The sequence below is a fragment of the Alligator sinensis genome, unplaced genomic scaffold, assembly GCF_000455745.1.
Source record: "Alligator sinensis unplaced genomic scaffold, ASM45574v1 scaffold226_1, whole genome shotgun sequence".
In the NCBI taxonomy this organism is placed as follows: Eukaryota; Metazoa; Chordata; order Crocodylia; family Alligatoridae; genus Alligator; species Alligator sinensis.
The window spans coordinates 1,755,059-1,760,008 of NW_005842028.1; positions in this window are offsets into that span (position 1 = coordinate 1,755,059).

Genomic DNA, 4,950 nt, shown 5'->3' on the forward strand with positions numbered 1-4,950 from the left:
GGCCCCGCCCCGCCCCGCAGCAGGGCTGCGGCCCGGGCCCGCCGCTTGCACTGGGGACCTGCCCCGGGCTGGGCCGGGCGGGCGCGGGGCGGGGGGGAGGAATGTGTCGATAATTCATATATGATGTGTTGCATGTGTGCATATAGAATCGTGTGTGGGGGTGTGTAATATATGCAACGTGTGCAAGCTAGCTGTGTCAAGCTCTTGAGGCACCTCAAGGCACGGAGCGCCACGCGGTGGGATTTGCTCCTTCGGAAGCAGGCAAAGAAAGTCCCGCCCAGTGTCCACCTGCGCCTAGCTGTCCAAATACCCTGAGCTAACCCTTTTCAGCTCTTCTGGGACAGCGCGTGTTGCGTGTCACAGAGTAAACATACGCTTGGGTTTTTTTAAATATTTCACGGCATCAAAAGGCTGTCACAGTGATACTCCGAAATGTCGCTAGAGGGCAGTCTTTTATCATGTTCATCCTTTGACTGAATGTACAGGCAGTCCTTGACTTGCAAAGTTTCGCACTTAGGTTTATAAATTGACACCGTTTCAACTTTCTGACCTCAGTTTTGACTTTATGACGCTCGATCCGATGCAACGCCACGCCAGCAAACAAGTTCGCTGTGTCGCTCATCTCCCTGCAGAACATCTGTCCAAACTTCCTTGGACACTTTCTTTAAGAAAGCAGACAAGACTCCAGAAAAACCTGCAGCCAAGACTCCTCAGAAGACTCCAGCCAAGAGCCCTTCAAAAAGTATAGCAAAGTCACCGCAAAGAAGTCCTTCCACATCAATATGATTGCTATTTACAATATAAATACACTAATGTAGCTATATTACTCAAATATAATTGATCGAGTACAAAATTCTGGGGTATTTTTGGTGAAAATAGGATATCAGGCCTTGGTTCAGGAACCAATCCCCCATTTATAACATATGGGAAAACCGGTTCCCAAGTTACAACATTTCAACCTAAGACGTGGTTTTCAGGAGCCAATTGTGTCCTAAGCCTGAGGACTGTATTTTGTCTGAATCTTTTTTTTTTTCATAAAAACATCCCAAGGGATTAAGACAGAGCTCTTCAACCTGAGCAGAAGAGATCTAGCATCTCTCAAGATCCAAGTTCCCGTGGCAATATTTAATAAAAAAAATTGCCCAATTTGGTTGCTACTTACAATTGCTAAAATACTTATTTTAGCTATTCATCTCAGCAAGAACTGAGCACTTCCTCTCTCAGTTCAGATTCCTAGCCTTTCTTCCTTGACATATTTTTGCCTCTGTGTTGTTCTTTAAATTCTGAGACCAACATTATTCCACAATATTTTGCACGTTAATAAATACGCTGTGCTAAAGTGCAACAAATCAATTATAGGAAGAAATTATTCTAGTAAAGTCATGCATCAAGGCTTATTTTTCTAAGTCATGTAGGCTTTCCTTTAGTTGCTTTGTGAGGGCAGTTTCTGTTAGTTTCTATTCGAGTCAACTGATGCTGATTTAAGTAAGATTTATTTGGTAGCATCTTTTATTGGACCAACTGCCTACCTGGGAGAAATGTTAAATCAGCTTTCAGGCACAAAACCCCTCTTGCTCAGATCTGGGAAAGAAACAGGCACAACCTAAACTAAACACAAATTAGAATAATTACTTTTGTTACGTCAAGTACCCAAAGGGTGATTATAGAAAGGATGGAGATGGATTTTTCTCTGTGGCTATAGGGGACAGGACTAGGAGCATTGGCCTCAACTTGCAGCATGGGAAATTTAGGCTGGAGATTGGGAGGAACTTTTGGATTATGAAAGTGGTCAGACATTGAAACAGGCTACCTAGAGAAGTTGTGGATTCTCCATGCCTGGAAACTTTTAAAAACAGGTTAAACAGACACTTGGCTGGGATGGTTTAGTCAGGGTCAGCAGAGGCAAACTAGTTGACCTTGTGAGGTCCCTTCCAGCCCTACGTTCCTATGATTACAGGGGAAAAGTGACAGTAACAACAAATTGTACGAGAAGTATGAGAAATGGTAGAAAATTGCCTGTAGAACCTTAATGAAGCCTCTTGCTCACTTATGGATTATGAAACAGTCTTTAACTACAGAATCAGATACTACTTTGTTTCAAGGAAACACTGTACATGGCAGTATACAGGTTGCACCTGCTAAATCAAGACTGTGTAGCTCATGCTCAAGGGACATTTAAAAAACACCTTCAAATCGCAAGCCTGAGAACCAAAATACATAAGATGGCTGGACAGTAAGAACCAAAGACTGAACAATGATATAGACTTGCGTAATCTAATCTACTTGATTCTTGAAAATATTTCTTCATGCTACAGGTGATATTTCCCTTTTGATCTCCCATTCACCAAACTATCTTTTTCTTCTATTGTTTGTCTGCTCCCCTTGGGAATTTCTCTCTTTTCCAGTTTCATAGTCCTAACACTGACTTCAATCATCACTGTGCCTGCTTCTTTCCCCAGACCTGATGAAAAATGTTTCACATTCAAAAGCTTGTCAAAATCTATCCCAACCATGCAGATGGTCATGAAAAGATAGCACCCAGAGTTGACTTGATGTACTCTTCAGAACTGAGGAAAAGCAGTTTCATTTTTTCTTCTGTGCAGATGTCTAAGACAATTCCCAGACTGTGACCACCTCAGTAACCTGGAGTTGAATACTTTTGGTATAATGACTAATTTAACAAAAATGGAACTTGTTTGATTTTCTGGAATGTCCTAGATTATAATAATTTAATAGTTAGAAAAGGGATTATCATGGTGACTTTTGCAAGGGCCTTGGTGGACTCGATCTCCAGCAAGCACTAATAATAGAAGTTCTCAAATTGTCAGCACTTACCAGTGATCTGCAGAAAACTACTGATTAAATAAGGCTGGTTTTACACCCTTATCTCCCACTGATAAATTACATTAAAATTACATCAAACATGTAGCAGAATTTGCCTGTAGAGTTCAACTGTTTTCATATTAAAACAAGAAATATTATAAAGGTCTTTCTCAAAGCGCACATGTCACATGCCATTTCTTGTTAAAGTTTCTAAAGAGGATACAGAGGATTTCCACTGAGAGGTTTTTCAATTTCTTAATAGCTCCCCTATGGACATGTGAATATGCTGTCAGAGATCACAGCCAGCAATGTGAGTTATCTTCCAGTGAAAGAAATGCTCCACATTTCACCTCAAACACTGGTCTAATTTAAACCAATCAAAAAAGGACAAAACCATGAGCAGAGACACCATGAAGTTTCACAGGGCCGTTCACTGTGTTTCTCTACTGTAATAGCCGTACGACAGTAAGCAAGCTACCAAGGGTCTAAAAAGAATGGGAAAGCCATGGAGAGGCAGAGTGAGAAAGCGTAGTATGAAGCAAGCATGCAGTGTGTCTGGTTAATGTTCCACTGCAAATTACTTTAATCAAACCGTGAATGGTGAACAGTATTTATCGGTACATGCCTGCTTCCCCTCCCATCTTCCCTACCCCTATCCAAGTGATACCTGATCCTTTTTATGATGATACAGTAGGGTTTCCAACCTTTTCAAATAAATGTACCCCTTCTGTCTCAAAGTTTCAGCTCATGTACCCCTTTATGTTTTTTTTTTTCTTATTTTGAGTGGCAGGGCAGAGCAAGGTCCCCTGGGTGAGGGAGGGAGTGAGGTTGAGGCCAGTGCTGCTCAGCAGGGGCATGGGGGCAGGACAGAGGCACAAGTGGCTTGTCCAGGGGACATGGGGGGGGCAGGTGGGTACCGCCACTACACGCACCCCAGTAGGGCATGTGGGAGGTGCCTCTAGATCTGGGCACAGAGCAAGGGTGGGATGCCACTGTGGGGGGAGCAGGGGGCAGATGGTGGTGGCAGAGCAGGGCCCCAGCGGTGGTGGAAGAAGTGGGGCTGAGGCAGGAGCAGGGACTGCCCAGCTGGAGCAGGGCACAGGACTGACCTGTGTAGTGGGGTGTGGTTTCCGCCACTACACACCCCCCCGGAGGGCATGGGGGCGTGTACTTCCAGAAGTGCATGTGGGGTGCGGACAGGTTCCGGCTAGTGCTGGGCTCTTCCAAGTGCAGGCTGGGCCAGCCCGCACTTGGGGCGGTCAGTGGTGGCACTGGGAGGGAGAATTGGGGGGGCTACAGCGAATTCTGGAGTAGCTGCAGCCCCCTCCCCCCATTAGCCCCCGCAGTGAGGGAGGGAGTGGGGCTGGGGCTGGGGCTGGAGCAGGGGCAGGCACTGCCCAGCTGAGGCAGAGCATGAGACAGAGCTGCGAGTGTCTCAGGCAGATGGCATGGGGGTGGCAGCTCCCGTCACTGCACACACCTTGGGAGGGCATGGGGGCACGTGCCCTCAGATCTGCATGTGGGGCAGGGCAGGCTGGGGCCAGGGTTGCACCAGGCTCTTCCCGGCAAGGGCTGGGCCAGGCTGCGCTCAGGGTGGGTGGTGGAAGCGCTGGGAGTGGGCTATGGGAGGGGCTTCAGCCACTCCAGAATTTGCCATAGCCCCCCCCAACAGCACTTCCCAGCACAGCCTGGCCCAACACCCCCACTGGGAACAACCCAGTGCTTCCCCAGCTGTGGCCTGCAGCCTGCCCTGCACTGCGTGCACATCCAGGGGCACATGCCCCCCATGCCCTGCCGGGGTGTGAGCACTGGTGGGAGCCAACACCCCCCACACCTCCTGGATGAGGCACTCGCAGCTGTCCCATGTCCTACCCTGGGTTTGCAGCACTTGTCCCTGCTCCAGCAGGGGCCTCATCACAGGGGCCTATGGGAGTGGGGCTATAGTTCAGCCACTCCAGAATTCACCGTAGCCCCCCCCAAACCTCCCCTCCCAGCACTGCTGCCACCCACCCCAAGCACAGCCCGGCCTCCCCACCGGGAAGAGCCCCATGCCCAGATCTAGGGGCACCCCCCCATGCCCTCCTGGGTTGCACATAGTGGCCAGGCCCCCCCCCCCCCCCCCCCCCC